At 41.8% G+C, this 23,736-nt stretch overlaps 1 long non-coding RNA gene across 1 annotated transcript; it reads right to left on the bottom strand.

The window, feature by feature from the left end:
• Nucleotides 1-755: 755 nt before the first annotated feature.
• On the bottom strand, nt 756-1,097 carry LOC122925675. Its single transcript, XR_006387639.1, has 2 exons — nt 1,051-1,097; nt 756-943 (listed from the first exon to the last, which is right to left on the bottom strand). It is a non-coding gene; the product is annotated as an uncharacterized LOC122925675 (long non-coding RNA).
• Nucleotides 1,098-23,736: the final 22,639 nt, after the last annotated feature.

Genomic DNA, 23,736 nt, shown 5'->3' with positions numbered 1-23,736 from the left:
TGTGTGGTGGGCTGTATATTGTGTGGTGGGCTGTATATTGTTTGGTGGGCTATATATTGTGTAATGGGCTGTATATTGTGTGGTGGGCTGTATACTGTGTGTGGGGGGGGGAGGGTGCCCTGTATACTGTGTGGGGGCCTGTATACTGTGTGGGAGGGCCTGTATAGTGGGGGGGGGGAGTGCTATACTGCTGTACTGTATACTGTGGGGGTCTGTATACTGTATACTGTGGGTGTGGTATAGTGTGGAGTGCTATACTGCTGTACTGTATAGTGTGGGGGGCTGTATCGTGTATAGTTTGGGGTGCTGTATACAATGAGGTGTTGTATACCGTGAGGTGCTGTATACTGTGGGCTGCTATACTGCTCTACTATATACTGTGGGGTACTGTATAGTGTGGGGTGCTAAACTGCATACTGTGTGGTGCTGTATACTATAGGGTGCTATACTGCATACTGTGGGGTGCTAGGGTGCACTGTAACACTAGGGTGAGCCGAGCCCTGGTCTCCTTCCTGCAGAGCGGTGCCCACTTCCAGCCTGAGCCCAGCTGCCCAGAGCACTGCTCCTGAGCTGCTGGAGTCTTCAGAACTAGAAGTATTTACAGTCATTCACTGTACTCTACCAGATGTGTGGATTTTTTTTGTGTGTGTGTTGTGGTGGAGGGCGTGATTGCCTGCTAAGGTGTGGGAAGGTGGGATCCAGGGGGCCCAAGTAAATTTTTGCCCGGGGTCCAATCAATATTAAAGACGGCCCTGGTCGGGGCTGCCGACTTGCCTCTGGGACGGCTGGGACAGTCTGCATGGGGCTCACCAAACTCGGAGTGGGTGGGGGGCCTGGAGGACTCATTGGCCCCATAGATGGTCCGGGCTCACTGTCCATGGTTGTGCCCTCGTCCTCTTCCTCGTCATCTTGCGCCTGGCTGGGTTCCCAGCTACTATCGGTGCTGTGAAGTGGAAAATATAGGTAATTATGTTCCCCATATGAAATTGAATGTATGTCAGACTCATGTCATACCACATCCTCTCCTCAATGTGTATGCCCTTGACTCACCTCCGCATTTCCGTGCACGGTATCAAAAATGACATCTGTTGGGCATGTACGTAACTGGAGCGTGTGCCTGGGGACGATTCGCTCCTCTGCTCCCTTTCTTTGCGCCTATGGCGGATAAAGGCGTCTTTCAGGCTTTTCCATTTGCCTTTGATAGTGTTGACTTAAAAAAATGAAATAAAAAGCATCCGTTAATGTCTCTTTATTTTCTTACATTTGTTTCAGGTATTTAGCTACCGGACAGTCATTGGCCAGTCTACACTTCGCCTTTTTCATCGGGAAGTCCACAGCCAGTATGATCGTCCCGCAACCTGCGTGGCAATTTGGGACGTCCTTCATCCTGCTGTGATGGCCCAACCACAGAAGGAGGACTGGCTGCAAATTGCGGATAATTTTTTAGAAGCCTGCAATTTCCCGAACTGTGTCGGCGCAATAGACGGGAAGCATATCCGCGTTAAGAAGCCCATCAGGAGCGGGAGTCAATTTTTAAATTATAATTTTTTTTTCTCCTTTGTTCTTTTTGCAGTGTGTGACGCAAACTATTGCTTCAGATACATTGACGTGGGGTCCTACGGCAGCAGCTCAGACTCTGCTGTTTTCGGGCATTCTGCCTTTGGGCAAATGCTCAATAATAATGAGCTGGACCTCCCAGGGAAAACCACACTGCCTGGGACCACTTATCCGGCTATGCCCTTTGTTTTCGTGGGGGACGAGGCCTTTGCGCTGGGGGAGCATCTGATGAGGCCTTACTCCAGCCGGGGACTCTCCATTGCCAGGCGGGTATTTAATTACCGGCTGACAAGGGCACGCAGGGTGGTGGAGTGCGCCTTCGGCATTTTAGCCAACAAATGGTGCTTTCTCCATTCTCCGATTCATTTAAAATTGGAGACCGCCATCTCGGCCGTGAAGGCAGCGTGTGCTCTGCATAATTTTGCCCGTGTCCGGGATGGCTTTAATTTTGAAGATTCCCTCAGCCATTCCTTGGAGAGTCCTATTCCGAGCGGTGTGCGTGGGACCAGACACGGTGCGGCTGTCCGGGACCACTTCACCGCATATTTTTTGTCACCACATGGGGCGTTACCCTGGCAATTGGAAGCCATCTAAGTTTATTACAATTTATATTTTTATGCGGAAAAGAGTGCTTGAATATTATTTTATTGTCAGATTTTGATGTTTATTACTAGGGCTAAATTACAACATTTCTAATGATCTTTTGTGCCTTTCGGTTTTTTCACCTATATAGTGCCCCTTGAGGATGCCCCTATAGTGGCCATCAATAGTCGCACATTAACAAGGGTTAAAAATGTGGGCGAAATCATGTGTCCCATTTAAGTGCCCAATACTCGCCCAGTAGAATAAAAGCCAATGTGGGTGAAATAACGGATCCCATCAAGGTGCCCAATACTGGCACGTTAGAAACCGAAGCACCTAACATATGCCTGGCCACCCATAGCCCACAAACAGTCTAATTCTAAAAAGTACACAATATCAATAACAACTTCGTATTCAAATCCCTCAACCCAAACTTAGGCCTACGTTTCAAAATGCCACTACATTTGCGGATTGAAAGAGCGCAGTCTGGCACAAGATAGTGGAACCACTGCAAATTGAACATACCGGGCCATTGCATTGTACCAGAATGTGGGGGAGGGTGAACCAGGACAGTACTAAAAACTAAAGGGGCGAGGGGACACTATTACAAAATGTAATGTGCACATCATTCTTTGTAAACTAAGGCCACTGAGTGCCCATATACAAGATCAGGGATGGTGATGCTGCGTCCCTCTAGCTGTTGCTAAAATCCAAGTCCATGCATGCCTGCACAGGCTCCAGCAAGTAAAATACAGGCCAGCATTTGTGGAGGTGGCGTTTGACAACAGCTGGAGGGCTGCAGGTAGAGCTGGCCAGGGCTATTACATATAGTTGGTACACCACTGCACACAAGGAGTTTACTTTTCACATTAGAACACACATGGAAATACCTTTTCCCTGTTTCACTGTCTTGGTGAAACTTCGCCTATCTAGCCAGATGCTTTTGCCAATATCCTCCCAGGCCTGCTGCCTGCTCCTCCGATTTTTGTAGTTGGCATCCTGTGTGTCATACAGGCAGTGTTTGCCTTGCACCAGCCTGATGAGGTTCTCGGTGTCACACAGAGACTCCTCCATGCTGGATTCTCTCCACAAAACTGTGCTTTGCACCTGGTGTTGGGCCTTTTCCTGCATGTTGCAAACTCCATTGAAGTCTATGGGCCAAAACGCGCGACAAACGCCCCCAAAAAAGCTCAAGAACTTGTTTATGCGTCGGGCGTTTTACAGCGCGTTCAAACGCGCTGTAAAACGCTCAAGTGTGAACCAGGGCCATAGGGAAGCATTGGTTTTCACGTGTTGAGCGTTTTACAGCGCGTAGGAACGCGCTATAAAACGCTCAGGTGTGAACTTAGGGTAAGTGTGGGAGGTACATGGAGGTATTATTTAGTAACTGTATGGTAGTGTTATTAAGTCATGGTATAGTGGTATTATCCAGTGGTGCTATAGTGGTATTATTTAGTAAATTAAGGTGGTATTATCCTGTTATGGCATGATGGTCATATTTAGTCATTTAGTAGTATTATTTGTTGATGGAGATTAAAAGGGGTTGTCCCATTTTGGCCTTTCATGGCTGATATGGGAATAACCCACAGTGCATGCCAGCCTGGGGTGACTGAAAATATGGCAACATCTGAGCAGCCTGCCTCCACTGCACTCTGTAATACTGAATGGGGGCTACACAAAGAGTGTAGCACAGAAAGCCACATTGTTTCTGTAATTCTGCCTCCCCAGGCCAGCGCTTACTGTGGGTTATTCAAATCCCAGGAATTAGGTGAGATGGGACAGTTCCCCTAAAGTAGTGGGCTACAAGATGTAGTCGTGATCATTTTGATTGTGTGACAACTGACAATACATAATAATCAATAGTTTTATAATTCACCTTCTCCATTATTATCAGTGATTATTTAATACTATTGCTCAGTAATAAGGTAATCTTGATAAGTGTAATGGGTAATTGGGGCATAATCAGGCTTAGTGCCTTGGCTGTACCTTCTGCTGAAACATGCAGTCAGCTTTGAGAAATGCAGCATCAGATGGGATGGTCCAACTGTCTCTTCAACTCTTATTGCTCTTGACCCATATGAATGCAGTACTTTCTTTGGTACCTGAGTATTAGAATATATGTAAAAATCAAATATAAAACAGAAATTTAAAGCTAAACCGACAGCAAAAAAAGATCTACATTCACCTTCAATATGAACATTTAGACCAACTAGCTCAAAAGAACTGATTTGATAGATTCAATTTATGAATAGATTATACAGTGCCTTGCAAAAGTATTCACCTCTTGGTGTTTTCCTGTTTTGTCACACTACAACCAGGAATTAAAATGGTTTTTCATTTGAATTTTATGTAATGGACCTGACGATTAGTCCAATATGCTACAGTGTAATGATAAAGCAGAAAAGTTTTGAGGGTATATGTATTCACCCCTTCCTAAATCATGTAGTTAGTTGAATAAAGTCTGTGATTCTAATAAGTAGCAACTTGAAGGCCAAGAAGCTGGCCAAATAGGTCAGGGACAACATGGTTGAAGTATAGCGTTGGATTTTAAAAAGTATCCCAAACCTTGAACATCCTATGAAGCACTATTAAATCCATTATATTAAAATGGAAATACTATGGCAAAACTACAAACCTGACAAGAGAAGGCTACAATAAAGAGACCTAAAATAACACTGAAGGAGTTCCAAGATCCACAGTGGAGATGGAAGTATCTGTTCATAGGGCCAGTCTACGCCATATTGTCAAGCAGTGGATGTAGAACCACTGTATCACCCCAACAGATTTGACTTGGGGCTACTCCTAAGGGCATTATCCTGGCATAAGGAATCAGGCTAAACCAAAGTCAGGGACAGGCTGAGTTCCGGGCAGGCAGTGTACGTGAAATCCAGTAAACTGTCTGAGGTCAGGGCAGGAAGTGAAGGCCAATATGGAGATTAGGCACAGAACAGGTTAAATAGTGGAGGGTCAATATACAGAAAATGGGCAAAAGTTGGTACACAGGCAAATGACAAATACAGCTCACCTTAGCAGGATATTAGCAAGCTGGGAACCTATTGCTCAGACACCTTCCCCAGGGGAAGGTGCCTTAGTACTCCAAAGTTTCCAGCCATTATCTGAATAAGACTGTAGTGCATGCATGCTGGCCCTTTAAGGTATGGAGGAGCACACACGTACCCTCTGGGCAGACAGAGAAAGGCTGAGCTGGCAGGCAGGCTGCAGCCTGAGTGGAGGGACAGAGCTACCATGTTGGCTGGGCCCATCGTGAAGCGGAGGGGAGGTGGGTCCATGCCACCTCAGCTGAAACAGGTGAGCAGAATAGCAGGGCTGTCACTACATTACACAGAGTGGGGTTTTATGGAATAGTGGCCATAAAAAAAAAAACATGACTTAAAGAAAAACAAAAAACATGTTTGGTGTGACAGACTACTCGAACTCTTCGAAAAAAGGTTCTCTGGTCAGATAGAACTAAAAATGAACTTTTAGGCCATCATGGGTTAGCTTATAAAAACCAAACACTTTCCATCACCTCAAGGGCACAATTTCCATACTGAAGCTTGATGGTGTCAATATCATGCTGTAGGGGTTTTTTTTTTGGGGGTTTTTTTTTCAGCAAGGACCCTAAAACTGGTCAGGACTGAGTGAAAGATGGATGGCAGTAAATTGAGGTCAGTTCTTAATGAAAACCTATTTCACTCTGACAAAGATATGAGACTGGGTCAGAGGTTCATTTTCCAGCAGGACCATGACCCTAAACATACTGTAAAAGCTACACTTCAGTGGTTTAAAGGGAACCTCTCATCACCTTTATGTTGTCCATACTAACGGCAGTATAAGGTAGAGACAGGTGAGTTGATTTTAACGGTCTGTCATTTATAAGTTAAAAGTAAGTAGTTGCCGAGAACCAACATCACAATCATTGCAGACTCGGCCTGGAAAAGAGTCACGGCCACCTGAGAAGAGTCCTGGTTATTCATGAATTCCTGCTCTCCTGCCCACCTACTGATGATTGACAGTCTTCTACCTAGTTTTCTCCCTTTCTCTCTAGGAGAGAGCTGCCAATCATCAGCAGATGGGTGAGAGTGCAGGAGATTAGGAATAACCATGACTCTTCTCAGGTAGATGTGACTCTCTTCAAGGCCTGTGCTGCAATGATTATGATGCTGGTTCTCAGCAACCACTTACTTTTAGCTCATGACTGACACACCGCTGAAATCAGCATTTCTGTCACTTTTTTATGCTACCCTCAGTGAGGTCAGCATATAGTTGATGACAGGTTCCCTTTAAGAGGAAACAGGTCTTCAAACAGCGTAGTCGAAGCCCAGACCACAATCCAATTGAGAATCTATGGCAGGCATCCTCACCCTGGGTTCACACCTGAGCGTTTTACAGCGCGTTCCTACGCGCTGTAAAACGCTCAACAAGGAGAGACCAATGCTTCCCTATGGGAATGGTTCTCACCTGGGCGTTTTACAGCGCGTACGATCACGCTGTAAAACGCCCAACGCCCCAAGAAGTACATGAGCTTCTTTGGGGCGTCTTGTCGCGCGTTCCCGTACATAGACTTTCGGGAACGATGGGCGTTCGCTTGGCTCTGTATGCGCGATTGCAAACGCCGGTACAATCGCACATACAGAGTGCTCCATCGCGAACGCGAACGCTCAGGTGTGAACCCAGGGTCAAACTGCGGCCCTCCAGATGTTGTAAAACTACAACTCCCACAATGCTCTGCTGTAGGCTGATACCTGTAGGCTGTTCGCACTAAATGGAGAACTCAGTCAATTATTTGCATTTCTTCTCAAGTGTATGTCAGCATCGGTTCACATCTGATGAGCCTTCAGACAAAATACTCTCTGGTGAAATTTTTGATCAGCCAGTTTAAATAAAAGGGATAAGGCAAGCTCTCCATGAATACCAAAATTATTACCAGTGATGGACTGTAGTGCAGCTAGGTGACGTTATGTTAGAACTACATATTTTTATGGAGAGTACCACACTGTACTGCAATTTTTATTGCACAAACTATTAAAGCATCTCTAGCTGTAATAATTAATATGGGCAAATGTCATAAAAAAAATAGGTATACAGTGCCTTGTAAAAGTATTCAGCTTCCTTGGTGTTTTTTCTGTTCTGTTGCATAACAACCTGGAATTAAAATGGATTTTTCTGACATTTGACCTGGCAACATGCAACACATTACCGCTAAAGCCAATCATTGGCTGCAGGGGAGCATGTGACCATGTCCATGCTGTGCCGGATATCAACACTGTGGGGACCTGAACATGGACACAGTGGAGGCAGTGCAGCGCGGAGCAGGTAAGTGTGAATCTTCTGTTTTGAGAGGAAGGCTGCAGGCACTTGCTAAAAAATGTTTATTCCTGGAGAACCCCTGTAAATCTTTTGACCCTATTTTCAAACAGAAATCTACATCTAACATTGTAAAAAAAAAAAAATTATTCTATTTTTAAGCAGAAAAGCAAATAAAAAGCTTCTCATTATCTCCTATACAAAATTATCTATAGGATTGGATATTTATTATTGTGGAAAACTGCATACATTTTTATAAACGTATTAATCTGTGTGGCAATAACTTTAAACTTTAAGATTTTGGTCACTCGCATGCATGTTCTATTTCAGCAGCACACCACAGTCGAGACAGAAATATGAACTCTCCACTATCTTGGTGTTGACCTTGGCACATCTGCAACCAAGGAACCTGAACAGAAAGTCTAATATTTGAACTTTTCACAGTTTTTTAATATTAATGCACAGTGGAGGATTTATCTTTGTAAGTACAAACTCAACCTGTGGTAGGAGACTTTCCTTAATCACTAGGTTCCTTAGATAGTAAAAAAGCATATGTACAAACCATACATGTATACTGTACACTCAAGGTGAAACGATTCAGTTCAAGTAGTCACTTTGCCAGCAACAAAAAAGTTAGGGAGACTTCACATCTCTGTTTCATTTTCCGTTCTTCTGATCCATCAGAAGAACAGAAAAAAAAAACTGCATCCTATAAAAAAACTGATACTGTCGAAATTTGGGCATACCTTTCTGGTCTGAGAGGCCATGTCTGGTCTGAGATCCATTTTTTTAGGCTACTTTCACACTAGTGTTTCTATTTTCCGGTATTGAGATCCTTCATGGGATCTCAATACCGAAAAAAAAAAACACTTCCATTTTGTCCCCATTCATTTTCAATGGGGACAAAACGTAACTGAAGAGAATGGAGTGCTCCAAAATGCATTCTGTTCTCTTTGGTTTCATTCCCATAACGGAGAGAAAACCGCAGCAAGTGGTCATAGAGGGCAGAGCAAGACAGATCCGTTTTCTCTGACACAATCTGACACAATAGAAAACGGATCCGTCTCTCATTGATTTTCAATGGAGTTCTTGGCTTTGTTAAAGATAATACAACTGGATCAGTTCATAACAGATGCAGATGGTTGTATTATCAGTAATGAAAGCGTTTTTGCTGAACCCTGCCGGATCAGGCAAAAACACAAGTGTGAAAGTAGCCTTAGATAGATAAAAAGTCCTTCATACGGTACTTTTTTCCGTAAAAAAAAATTGATCTCTGACAGAAATGACTCAAATCTGTTTTTTACAGGATCCATGTTGTTTTATATATTTTATATAGAAATAAAACATAATGGGGCAGATTTACCAATCCTGTAGGCCTGCTTTCTAGACCTATCTAGGGGCTGATGTCAGCATGCTGGCAACAGAGGGATGGCGTAGGAGTAGTGGAGAGGATGAGAGTGGTGGGGTGGCAATGAAGGTAGTCATAGTCATCATGGTGGGTAACCCTGCTCCAGTGCTCTCCTAGGCCGTAAGAGCATCGGAGTGGAAGGGTGAAACTCTTCTTCCCCTTGGGTCACACCCTGGACTTCCAGGTCTCCTGTATGGAGGTGGCTAGGGGATGACCAGGATGACCGGGTTTTCTTGATTATAATAAAATAAAGTCTCTCCTTTACTGAATAGATGATGGGGTTCTCACAACAAATAATTGCAGTAAGCATAGCTCTCAAGTATTACACAGAGTAGGCTTTTACCAAGGACTGTTTATAGGAGGTAGCTATGATGGTTCCTCCATGAATCTCTCTTGATAGATACTAGAACTCTTCCTAATTGACCAAAGGAGAGCAATCACTCTGAATATTTCTCTGCAATCCAACTGCAGGGTGCAGTCCTAGAGCGAATGACCAGTCCGTCTCAGTTGTGTTTTGGCATTAAAAGAAATATAACCCAAACCATATGCAGTAAAGTCTAAACCCTTATGCATGTATTACCTTTAATGACTTTGTCCAAGCATGGCCTTTAACCCTTAGAGGACCTTGCGAAATTCATTTTTTTGCGTTTTCGTTTTTCACTTCCTGGTTTTCCAGAGCCATAACTTTTTTTTATTTTTCTGTTCACATAGTATTACAATGGTTAGTTTTTTGTGGGATAAGTTGTACTTTTTAATGGCACTATTTAATATTGCATATGATATAGTGGGGAGCTGGGAAAAAAATCCAAATGGGGTGGAACTGTAAAAAAAGGTAAATTCTGCCACGGTTTTATGTTTTGTTTCTTTATAATGTTCCCTATGCGTTATTGACCTGTTACCTGCATTCTCCATGTAAGTACGATTACAAAGACACTTGTATAATTTTTATTGTGTTTTAATACTGAAAACAAAATAAAAACCTTGAACAAAATATATATTTTTTTCATCGCCATATTCTAACTCCTAGTTATGTGTACAGAGCTGTATGAGGGCTCATTTTTACGGTGCTATCTGCACTTTTCAATGATACAATTTTGAAGTGTGTGTGACTTTTTGATCACTTTTTATAACATTTTGGGGGAGGTGAAGTGACAAAAAATGGCCAATTGGCCATTTAGAATTTTTTTCTGTTTTGCCATTCACCATATAGTATAAATATTGTTATATTTTGATAGCAGTGTTTTTTATTGTTTATTAGGCATTAGATTGCCAATTGTGTTATGTGATGGTTATACAGGGTGGGCCATTTACTTTGTATATGGATACACCTTAATAAAATGGGAATGGATGGTGATATTAACTTCCTGTTTGTGGCACATTAGTATATGTGAGGGGGGAAACTTTTCAAGATGGGTGGTGACCATGGTGGCCATTTTGAAGTCAAGCATTTTGATTCCAATTGTTTTTCTCAATAGGAAGAGGGTCATGTGACACATCAAACTTATTGGGAATTTCACAAGAAAAACAATGGTGTGCTTGGTTTTAACGTAACTTTATTCTTTCATGAGTTATTTACAAGTTTCTGACCACTTATAAAATGTGTTCAGTGTGCTGCCCATTGTGTTGGATTGTCAATGCAACCCTCTTCTCCCACTCTTCACACACTGATAGCAACACCGCAGGAGAAATGCTAGCACAGGCTTCCAGTATCCGTAGTTTCAGGCGCTGCACATATCGTATCTTCACAGCATATCTTCACCTATCTTGAAAAGTTTCCCCCCTCACATATACTAATGTGCCACAAATAGGAAGTTAATATCACCAACCATTCCCATTTTATTAAGGTGTATCCATATAAATGGCCCACCCTGTATATCCATCAAAGAACACACCATTTACTATATACTAATACAGTGCTGCCACCTGGTGGCCTGTATTGGTATATATCTGCTTGAGGCTCTGAGCCATTACTAGTATATTACAGCTTCCCCGGTCTCAGCTGAGGAACACTGTTGCGGGAGCACACGGCTCTCGCTTCTACACCACTCAGATGCTGTGGTTAAATGTATGCGATCAGCCTAGGGGTGCGACAGAGGCTGCCAAGGGGGTTAAATGCTCATCAACTGTCTGCAACAATTCAATGCTTCTTTCCTTTGAAAGTTAGTTCCCAGCAAAAGTTGCTTTTCTGGCATTTTCACTTCCAGGAATGGTGTCTTCCTGGAGAAGGGTTCTGTGTTGGCCTACTTGGCAGCAGCACACACCAAACTAGTCTTATGTCTAGCTTGCTTACCTGAAGACTCTGCAGCCTTGGAAAACGGGTCCATACCACTACCCAGCAACTATTTCTAAGGACTCCCAGTTACCTATTTCCTACCCATACTTAGCCTATGGCTGTGGAACTACTGCAAGCGCCACTGCCTTCTCAAACAGCTGATCAGTGGGGTCCTGTTTTTTAAAAGTAGATGTACCAGTTTACACCAGAAATGCACACAATTGAGTCAAGTTGCAACACATTGTGCCAAAATTTGGCACAGTTTGTGACATTGAACACTCACCTGTGCACCCTGTATTCTAGCTGCCTACATCTACCACTAGAATGTACTAAGACGCTTGCTGCTCTTTGACGTCAATAAGAAGGCACTATGCAGTCAGCTGCGCACCTAGCACTTTTAAATCTGTCTATGCAGAAGAGTCATAGCATTTTATGTGAAGAACATTGCTGTAGTCCCTACTATGATATTATAAGGTATTAGTTAGCATAGAATTATGGAGATAAAATTACATGAGGTTAATAGAAGAATCACTTTAAATGACAAAAGAAATTGTAGTTTTAAAAACACTATACAATACAGCAGGGATGGCCAACCTGCGGCTCTCCAGGTGTTGCAAAACTACAACTCCCAGCATGGCCAGTCTGCCTACAGCTATCACCCTACAGCAGAGCATGGTGGAAGTTGTACTTTTATAACAGCTGGAGAGCCGCAGGTTTGTAGTCCACACAATATTATTTCTCTTGCTATAGAATATTATGCTTTAGAGCTGCTCTTCCTGTATAAGCCATATGAGGAAGTTGAAGGCATAGCCATTTTTGAGTAAATAAAGAGAATTGTTTGTGATTGTTCTATCACACAATTTGTGTACAATTATATACAGACAGCCCATGCCTTCAGGGTCTACTTGGATTGTTAGAGAATGGAGAGACACTACTGCAGTTAGATAAAAATGTCAATGCAAGGCACCACTAGACAGAAAACATTTACATGCTATGTCCACCTTTGCAACCAAATCTATGTTATTGCTCCATTGCATCTAAAATGAAATAAATTAAAGATTGTGCTGAAGGTTACATAGTAGCCACTGTGTATCTATGAAAGCAGCCCCATATAATACACTATTCATTGTGTGCAGCTTCTTCCCTGTGAGGCCTCCAAAGCAGGAGAGCAGCAGGTAGTCCAGTCTGGCAGCATGAGGAGACCACAGATGTAATGGAGAATTTGTCACCCCCCTCCCCACCCAAAAAAAAATTGCGACTTTTTAAATGCCCCTGCTCATAAACCTAGGCGCAAGTATCATTTTGGTGAACTAGCTACTAAAAAGAGGGCATGGTGGGGCAGAGTGTAGCAAAAATGATGACTGAAATCTAGATTTCATTTTAGGCGCATGGACTTCCAGAGAATACGCCTAATTTATGATGTGGCCTGCAGCTTGTCATAAATTAAGCGCATCCTGTGGTGGCACAGGGGATATCAAAGTCTTTGATAAATTTCACCCATAATGTACAGTGGTTGGATCAGGCCCCTGAGGTGTAGGTTGGTGGCTGGTTCTTTCACTGGCTAAGCTCAACGTCTCTCTGCATCTTTGAGTCCAGACTATAAAGCACATGGACTTTATAACAAGATTTATTCTTGCTAAATAATGCGTCTTGTAGTCTGAAAAATATGGTATATAGGGATCAAAGCTCAGAACTTGATGCTCAATATCTGCTGCCTACTTGGAGATTTGTGATGGTTTCAGTGGCTAAAGGACAGAAGGTAAAATCTGCATCCACTAGCAGCATGACGTGTGAATTTTTACACTTGGCAAGATAAGCTGTGGATACTGAGCAGAGAATTTGAGCTATGGATTAAAACACAGCACAGATATTTATAAAAGTAACAGGATAATAATGAATACTGTATTACTGTTTCAGCAAATACAGGTTTTTCAAGTGCAGTTATTAGACCTCTGACTTTTAACCCCTCCAGGAAGAAGCCAATTTTGTCAATGACATTTTCACTTTTTCCTCCCTGTCTTTGAAGGACCTTCCAAGAATTATAGAAGCCTCTTTTTTTTGCAGGGCGAGTTGTAGTTTATAAGGGCACTATACAATGTGATTTGCAAAAGAATGCTATTCCACCATTTTTATGAGCTTCATTTTATGGCATATAATTCGGAAAAGAAATGATGTGAAAAGCTAAATTTGTGAGTCAGTACAATTATGGCATTAACAAATATTTATAGTGTTACTACATTACCCCCTTCTACCCTGGGTGATTTTTCAATTTTTCATTTTTGTTCTTTGCTCCCTGCTTTTTTTGGAACCATAACCTTTTTATTTTTCATTCACATAGCCGTTGGGGGGCTTGTTTTTTGCAGGACAAGTTATACTTTCTAATGGCATAATTTAATATTGCATAGGATTAAGTAGGAAGCTGGAAACAAAATTTCAGATGGGTTTTGTTTTTACGGGATTCACTATGCGGTAAAACTGACTTGTGCTCTTTATTCTCCATGTCAGTATGATTACGGTGTTACCACATATTATAGTATTTCCTATGTTTTAATACTAGAAAAAACTAACTTATATTGCCATATTCTGACCCCCATAACCTTTTAATAGTTACATCTAAGGAGCTGTGTGGGGGCTCATTTTTTGTGGGGTGATCTGTACTTTTTCTGATATCATTATGGGTAACCACTTTTTATTAAATTTTAGGGGTGGAAGAAGCAATGCAAAAAAACTGTGAATTGACCATTTAGAATTTTTTTTTCCATTGCGCTATTCACTATATGGGACACATTTTGTTTAAATATTTTAATAATACAGTTCTTACGTGGCAATGCTTATAATGTTTATTTTTTTATTATTTCTTTATTTTTATCTTCATTTTGGGGAAAGTGGGTGATTTGAACTTCATTTTTTTTATATTTTAAAATTTGTATTACTTTTTTGCATAAAGTTATGGAATTTTATCCATTACAAAATACAAAGATTGGTATATTCTAATACAGTGCTGCTACCTGCTGGCCTACTTTGGAATATTGCTGTAAAATGAATTGGAGCCTCAGCAGGTCCGGGCCTTTCAAAGACAATGAACTGCTCCCCCAAAAGGCCCTCGCTTGGGGAGCTTTTCCAGATCCGGAAGTGCAGCACTTCCTTGTTTTGTGCTCTCACATGCCTGTGTTGTGTTGACATATTTTGACACCAATAACTTTTTAATATTTACATTAATAGACCTATGTGAGAGTTTTTTTTTGTGGAGTGAACCATACTTTTTATTACTACTGTTTTGGTGTACAATACATATGACCTTTTGATACATTTTCATTCCATTTTTGGGAGGAGAGGTGACAATGCACATAATGTATGTCAAGGTGTGCAAACAACAAAGGGTCTTGCAACCAAAGATCTTGAAAATTATGAGGCATTAATACAGGAGGTATGGTATATTGGAAGATTGTATAACTTTACATTATCTATGTATGTATGTATTTCCGCTAAACGAATCCGCAACATTGCATTTGTAATCACGAAATTTGGCGCACAGGTATATCAGGTGTCCGGTAAGGTTTTAGATCAGGTCTCAGCTCCCTAGGACGTACCGTCCCTGAGATATAAAAAAAAAATGCATTAGCCAATAGAGCTTGGTCACGTGACCCTTATCAGCCAATAGAAGCTCATAGGTCCTCCAGCCTCCACATACACAGTTTTACTCCAGGTTTCCATAACAACCCAGCCATTTATCTTCACTGCTGTAGGAGAGCTTTAAAGTAAATCTGTCACCAGGATAATCGCTATTGAAGTAAAGCCATTGCCTAATAGCACTTAGTACCTTATTTCAAGATGTGCCTTTGTTCCAGCAATAGATGTTTTTATCCTCTGAAAATCCAGTTTATTTGATATGCAAAGGAGCCAGTAAGGTGCCCAGAGGGGCATCACTCTTGCAGGAAAGAGCCCAGGCACGCCCCCTGCAACAATGTGTCCACCCTCAAAAGACTTAACACTCCGCCCCCTGGTCCCGCTAAGCCATGCCCCTGATCTGGTTCCGCCACGCCCCCTCCCACTCCTGAGTCGATAGGGATTGAAAAAATGAAGGTAAAAATCAACTTCTGTCAGATGCAGAGGTGGGAGGAAGGCTGACTTTCTCCCTGCAGCTCACACTCAGTTCAGTGCTGCTGTCTTAGAGTGAGCTGTTCAAAAGGACACGCCCCCGATCCAGTAAGGGCCACTGTTAAGGACGAAGGCTGCTGTAAAGGTCAAAGTTAAGGGGGTGGCCTGCTGCGAAGGTCCAATTTTAAGGGATAGGGCACTGTTGGGGGTCAGTGTTAAGGGGTGGGGGGCTGTGCAGGTCACTGTTTTGGGGGCAGGGTGCTGTAGATGTCACTGTTATAGTGGATAGTGTTGAAATCTTTTAACGACACACACAAACATTAAATAGATTAAATATACCCAAGCAAAGCTGGGTCCTTCAGCTAGTATGATATACAGGGAGTGCAGAATTATTAGGCAAATGAGTATTTTGACCACATCATCCTCTTTATGCATGTTGTCTTACTCCAAGCTGTATAGGCTCGAAAGCCTACTACCAATTAAGCATATTAGGTGATGTGCATCTCTGTAATGAGAAGGGGTGTGGTCTAATGACATCAACACCCTATATCAGGTGTGCATAATTATTAGGCAACTTCCTTTCCTTTGGCAAAATGGGTCAAAAGAAGGACTTGACAGGCTCAGAAAAGTCAAAAATAGTGAGATATCTTGCAGAGGGATGCAGCACTCTTAAAATTGCAAAGCTTCTGAAGCGTGATCATCGAACAATCAAGCGTTTCATTCAAAATAGTCAACAGGGTCGCAAGAAGCGTGTGGAAAAACCAAGGAGCAAAATAACTGCCCATGAACTGAGAAAAGTCAAGCGTGCAGCTGCCAAGATGCCACTTGCCACCAGTTTGGCCATATTTCAGAGCTGCAACATCACTGGAGTGCCCAAAAGCACAAGGTGTGCAATACTCAGAGACATGGCCAAGGTAAGAAAGGCTGAAAGACGACCACCACTGAACAAGACACACAAGCTGAAACGTCAAGACTGGGCCAAGAAATATTTCAAGACTGATTTTTCTAAGGTTTTATGGACTGATGAAATGAGAGGGTGGTGTCTTGATGGGCCAGATGGATGGGCCCATGGCTGGATTGGTAAAGGGCAGAGAGCTCCAGTCCGACTCAGATGCCAGCAAGGTGGAGGTGGAGTACTGGTTTGGGCTGGTATCATCAAAGATGAGCTTGTGGGGCCTTTTCGGGTTGAGGATGGAGTCAAGCTCAACTCCCAGTCCTACTGCCAGTTTCTGGAAGACATCATCTTCAAGCAGTGGTACAGGAAGAAGTCTGCATCCTTCAAGAAAAACATGATTTTCATGCAGGACAATGCTCCATCACACGCGTCCAAGTACTCCACAACGTGGCTGGCAAGAAAGGGTATCAAAGAAGAAAATCTAATGACATGGCCTCCTTGTTCACCTGATTTGAACCCCATTGAGAACCTGTGGTCCATCATCAAATGTGAGATTTACAAGGAGGCAAAACAGTACACCTCTCTGAACAGTGTCTGGGAGGCTGTGGTTGCTGCTGCACGCAATGTTGATGGTGAACAGATCAAAACACTGACAGAATCCATGGATGGCAGGCTTTTGAGTGTCCTTGCAAAGAAAGGTGGCTATATTGGTCACTGATTTGTTTTTGTTTTGTTTTTGAATATCAGAAATGTATATTTGTGAATGTTGAGATGTTATATTGGTTTCACTGGTAAAAATAAATAATTGAAATGGGTATATATTTGTTTTTTGTTAAGTTGCCTAATAATTATGCACAGTAATAGTCACCTGCACACACAGATATCCCCCTAAAATAGCTAAAACTAAAAACAAACTAAAAACTACTTCCAAAAATATTCAGCTTTGATATTAATGATTTTTTGGGGTTCATTGAGAACATGGTTGTTGTTCAATAATGAAATTAATCCTCAAAAATACAACTTGCCTAATAATTCTGCACTCCCTGTATAATCCACTTTTGTCACATCTGCCCTTAGAATATCTAAGTGGACAGCAGCACCTTTCTTTATAAGACTATGTTTGGAAGGAAAAGAACAATTTATACCAACACCAAATCCTTGTCACAACTGTAAAGGGTGGTGAAGGAGTATCATGGCTTGGGGCCGCTTTGCTGCCTCACAGCATAGACGCCTTGAGATCATTGAGGGAACAATGAATTTTAAGGTGTATAAAAATATTTTACAAGAGAATGTAAGGGCAGCAGTCCATGCTCTCAAGCTGAAGAGACATTGGAATAAGATTTGTACCTAGACAATTACTTAAAGCACATCAAAGCACTTTAGTAATTCAACTAAAGAATGGTTGAAAAGAAACTCTGTCTTGGAATGGCCACATCAGAGTCCTGACTCGAAGAGATCTGTGCACTCATGGCACCCTAGAAATCGTGATGAATTGAAATACATTTGCAGGGTGGAATGATCCAAACTTTTCCCTCAACATTGTACAAATAGTATTTACAGGAAATGCTTGGTGGAATTGATTGCTGTTAAATAATAACATATATATATACAGACGTGGACAAAATTGTTGGTACCCTTTGGTCAATGAAAGAAAAAGTCACAATGGTCACAGAAATAACTTTAATCTGACAAAAGTAATAATAAATTAAAATTCTATAAATGTTAACCAATGAAAGTCAGACATTGTTTTTCAACCATGCTTCAACAGAATTATGTAAAAAAATAAACTCATGAAACAGGCATGGACAAAAATGATGGTACCCCTAACTTAATATTTTGTTGCGCAACCTTTTGAGGCAATCACTGCAATCAAACGCTTCCTGTAACTGTCAATGAGACATCTGCACCTCTCAGCAGGTATTTTGGCCCACTCCTCATGAGCAAACTGCTCCAGTTGTGTCCGGTTTGAAGGGTGCCTTTTCCAGACTGCATGTTTCAGCTCCTTCCAAAGATGCTCAATAGGATTGAGGTCAGGGCTCATAGAAGGCCACTTTAGAATAGTCCAATTTTTTCCTCTTAGCCATTCTTGGGTGTTTTTAGCGGTGTGTTTTGGGTCATTGTCCTGTTGCAAGACCCATGACCTGCGACTGAGACCAAGCTTTCTGACACTGGCTAGTACATTTCTCTCTAGAATTCCTTGATAGTCTTGAGATTTCATTGTACCCTGCACAGATTCAAGACACCCTGTGCCAGACGCAGCAAAGCAGCCCCAGAACATAACAGAGCCTCCTCCATGTTTCACAGTAGGGACAGTGTTCTTTTCTTGATATGCTTCATTTTTTCGTCTGTGAACATACAGCTGATGTGCCTTGGCAAAAACTTCGATTTTTGTCTCATCTGTCCACAGGACATTCTCCCAGAAGCTTTGTGGCTTGTCAACATGTAGTTTGGCATATTCCAGTCTTGCTTTTTTATGATTCGTTTTCAACAATGGTGTCCTCCTTGGTCGTCTCCCATGTAGTCCACTTTGGCTCAAACAACGACGGATGGTGCGATCTGACACTGATGTTCCTTGAGCATGAAGTTCACCTTGAATCTCTTTAGAAGTCTTTCTAGGCTCTTTTGTTACCATTCGGATTATCCGTCTCTTAGATTTGTCATCAATTTTCCTCCTGCGGCCACGTCCAGGGAGGTTGGCTACAGTCCCATGGATCTTAAACTTATGAATAATATGTGCAACTGTACTCACAGGAACATCTAGTTGCTTGGAGATGGTCTTATAGCCTTTACCTTTAACATGCTTGTCTATAATTTTCTTTCTGATCTCTTGAGACAGCTCTTTCCTTTGCTTCCTCTGGTCCATGTCGAGTGTGGTACACACCATATCACCAAACAACACAGTGATTACCTGGAGCCATATATATAGGCCCAATGGCTGATTACAAGGTTGTAGACACCTGTGATGCTAATTAGTGGACACACCTTGAATTAACATGTCCCTTTGGTCACATTATGTTCTGTGTTTTCTAGGGGTACCATCATTTTTGTCCATGCCTGTTTCATGAGTTTATTTTTTTACATAATTCTGTTGAAGCATGGTTGAAAAACAATGTCTGACTTTCATTGGTTAACATTTATAGAATTTTAATTTATTATTACTTTTGTCAGATTAAAGTTATTTCTGTGACCATTGTGACTTTTTCTTTCATTGACCAAAGGGTACCAACAATTTTGTCCACGTCTGTATATATATATATATATATATATATATAGTGTAGATAGAAGGATGTGGGCAGCACAGCTGTCTGGACGGTACGGTTGGAGTGCCAGCGGCTGAGGAGGCGATCCACCTCCAACAATATAAAGACAAGAAATTCCACAGCACATCCAGTTGTAAAAAGTAAAAAAAGACGGCTTTATTCACCAGACACGCGACGTTTCGATCCGCTCAATGGGATCTTTTTCAAGCAGTGACAAAAGTGGGCAGTGCATAGTACATATTTATGCGGTTTAGGCATCATTAAACAATTAACAAATCAAAATACATTTATCACATATAATGTAGTGAAAACAACAGTAAAATAATGTTATCATTTGTGTTTGAACAATCAAAATCTGCAATTCAATCAGTGCATTGCAGTGGCATTAATCCTTCTTATACAGTATATCATAGCCATTAAAAATATGACATAATACATTAATTGTGATGATAGTGAATACAGGTGCAGATCTATCCAGTACCTTAATAACCTAAAGTGCACAGGTGCGTCTTCAGTTGGAGATGACATGGATCGCGGGAGTATATGGTGCAGTCAAACACACGTGGATCTCGGCGTATCAATCTATGCACTGCGCATGTCAGAGGACCTTTCCAAGTAATTCAGTCACATGATCGCGCGTACACCGGTCACGTAGTGCGCATGTCCAAGGACCTTGGAGCATGTGATCGCATCACGTGATCACGCACCCGGTCATGTGGCCCAATATGTCACGTCACAGAAAAGAAGGAAAGGAATCCTAGTTACTCCGTATCTCGCGCTGTCAATAGACAGCCGATCGTGTATCTGATCATATGTTCAAACACACGAACATCTCATCGTAAAGAGTATGTATATATAGAACACCTAGTGAGGTGGTATATTAATCTAAATACTGTCCGCATCCCAGCACAAGAGGATTCCACCCGCACCAGCATCCCATGATCACCGCATGTCAGTATTGGTTGCAATTGTCGGATCCAATATAGGAGGCAAATAAATATGGGTCAGTGGTTCATCAGGGAACTTAGCAGGCAACGTCTTAGACGGAAGTACCGTTGTTATAAAGACAGTGTCTAATATGCGGTTGTACCGCCAGATACCCATTCGAGTTATCAGCTCAAAATGGTCATTATAATGCCTTCCAGTCATATCGAGGAACACAACCAAAGTGACTCGGTTGTCACCGCTCAGTCCCAGGTTGAAATAACCCCCTGTTCATAGGATCCCATTCCTGGAAATCCGGTGTAACAGTCCGGGGTCATCCTCTAGACTGTGAGGCAATCGCAGGAACCACCTATTGAAGAACTCCTAATGTCGCCTCTCCCTCTGATACCACTGACTCCAAAAGCAACCTCCATAATCGGCCAGAGAATGCAGGTCGCTTACTGAACATCGTCGGCATCCCATGAAAACGCTGTGCATGGGAGTAATTCATGCGCTCAGTGCGGAAAAGTAGATCATATACCTCAATGTTCAAAAATAGAATAAATAATAATGTATAGAAAAAAATTATGTATCGAAAAGAAATTATTGAAAATTCGTAATACGGTTAGTTCAGGTCCCATGAAGATCCAGTCGATTGACCCTGCACCGTTATCCCCTGGCAAAAACCAGATCCATTGTCACCATCCCCTGAGAACAATAAAAACAATATATAGAATTACCCTGTTGATTCAACAAGGAACACTACCACAAATAACCTCAAATTGAAACAGGCGAGCAGAATCCCAACGTGACCATTCAAGACAAAAGCCAGGGCCTATAATCCACATTTAACCCTTCGGGTTTCAAGGTGTTTAATCTAGTGATCCATCGGATCTCACATTTTTTAAGTAAAGTGTGTCTATTCCCACCTCTACGAGGAGTAGGAATGTGATCTATGAGCATAAATTTGAGGTCCCTTTCTTTGTGGCCCATGTCAGTGAAATGTTTTGGAACTGGAAGATCCATACGTTTTTTACGGATGGTATATCGATGTTGGTTGATTCGACTTTTAAAATCCAGTGAGGTTTCCCCCACGTATAACAACTTACATGGGCACCAAAGAACATATACAACGAATGAGGATTCGCAAGTTAAATAGTGTTTAATTTGGTATTTTTTCTGTGTCGATGGATGCAGAAAGGAGCTGCCTTTCTGCATGTAGCGACAATTTATACAGTTTAAGCAGGGATAAACTTCCCAATTTAGGGCAACGTAGAAATGTCTGGCCAGATTCTTTTTGTGGACCTATGTCAGTATGTATTATTTTGTCTTTGAGATTCCTAGCTCTTTGTATGACATGAGGGGAGGAAGAAGAAATTCTTCAATTCCCCCATGTCCACTCTTTAGTACCGGCCAGTGTTTTAATATAATTTGTCTGATCTGTGTACTATCTTCAGTGTAAGTGGTGACTAAGGAATTCTCTTAGCATGTTTATTGTTATTCCTATCCTTCTTTTTGAGAAGATCGTCACGTGATTTTCTCTGTGTCGTGGTAAGATGTTCTTTTAGTAGAGACAAGGGATAGTTTCTATCAACAAAGGCCTGTGTCATACGCTTGAGAGTATCTGGTAATTCATCATTATTACTCACAATACGTTTGGCTCGGTAGAACTGGCTCAAAGGTAATGATTTCACCATGGCTCTTGGATGTGCACTGTTGTAACTCAATAAGGTGTTGCGATCAGTGGGCTTGGAGTACAAGCTCGTCGACAGCACACCCTCTTTGATAGTTACAACAGTGTCCAAGAAGTGAATTTGTTCACTTGAATGTTCTAATGTAAATTTGATATCTATGTCAATAGTGTTTAGAAATTGAAAAAAGTCAATCAATGCATTCTCTGACCCAGTCCAAATCAAAAAAATGTCATCTATGTATCGCCACCACCTCAGGACATGCCGGAAGTGGGGCGACACATAGATGTACATCTCTTCGAGGAAGGAGACCGCCATGTTGGCGTACGTAGGGGCCACGTTGGACCCCATGGCGGTCCCCTTCCTCTGAAGATAAAAAGAATCTCCAAACAAAAAGTAATTACATGTCAGTACCAAATGTAACAATTGTAAAATGAAATCTTGGCATTCAGCTGAGAGTCGACTGGGTCAAGGCCCTAGTGACTACTTCAATCCCGAAATTGTGTCGGATTGAGGTGTATAAACTGGTAATGTCCAACGATGCTAAAATTGCATTCGGTGGAACGGTGGTCACTGCCAGTTTATTTAAAAATCTGAGGTGTCCTGAATGTAAGATTGAGCTGATACTGCGTATTGTCGCAATATCCTATCCAAAAAGATAGAAATATTGGACAAAATGGAACCACGGCCCGAGACGATGGGTCTCCCAGGTGGAGTTTTAAGATTTTTGTGGATCTTCGGCAACAAATATAAAAAAGGTGTTAAGGGATATGAAATTATTAAAAAATCTCTAAGCTTGTCATCAATAATGCCAGCATTGCTAGCTCCCTGTATTACACTTTTATCTTACGTTCAATATCCCATCTGGGGTCAGTATTCAATTTTTGGTAGACCTCACAATCGTCCAACTGTCTGTTGGCCTCTGCAATGTATTGATGAGTGTCCATGACCACAATCGCACCGCCTTTGTCAGCAGGCTTAATGGTGAGACTGTGGTCATGGACCAACTCATCAACAGCACGCCACTCCAATATTGTCATGTTAGGATGTGTAAATTTGCTATGAGCATTCGATTTCAATGTATTTACATCTTTAATCACTGCATCAATGAATAACTCAATTGCTGGAGAAGAAACAGGTGGAACAAAATCACTCTTGTTAAACAGGTTATAATCACTCAATTTCAATTCAGTATGGGTACTAGTTTTATCTATAGATGAATGTGTTGAAAACCAGGTTTTGAGTTTAAGTCTGCGGAAAAATTGATATAAGTCCGCTTCAAGTTGTAACCAATCTGTATTACTATTGGGACAAAAACTCAAACCCCTGGCCAACATACTCAATTGCATATCTGACAAGACATGTGATGAAATATTTACCACAATGTTGGCATCACTCAATTGCGTTTTTTGACAAATGGCCTCTTGCTCCTTGTTTTTATATTGGTAGCGGTGGCGTTTTCGTCCTCCGCGTCGCGTTCGTTTCTTCCTGACACAGTTGCTGTTTGCTCTAAAAAAGGCTCAGAGACAAGGTTGTTTTGTTGCGTTTGGGATAAGTCCCTGGTAGGAGGTTTCTTTCCGGCTTTTTGAGTGCGTTGTTGTGGCGGCTGATGAGTCGTTGTCCAATTATAGACCTTCCCTGTATTGTAATCGGATGAGTCACGCTGCCATTTGCTGCGCTTTGTGTCCTGTATTTCAGTCCTTAATTTATCCAGGAACGGTTGAAATTTAGATAAGTATTCC

This window comes from Bufo gargarizans, chromosome 1 (assembly GCF_014858855.1).
Source record: "Bufo gargarizans isolate SCDJY-AF-19 chromosome 1, ASM1485885v1, whole genome shotgun sequence".
Lineage (NCBI taxonomy): Eukaryota > Metazoa > Chordata > Amphibia > Anura > Bufonidae > Bufo > Bufo gargarizans.
This window is presented reverse-complemented; position numbering and strand designations above follow the sequence as displayed.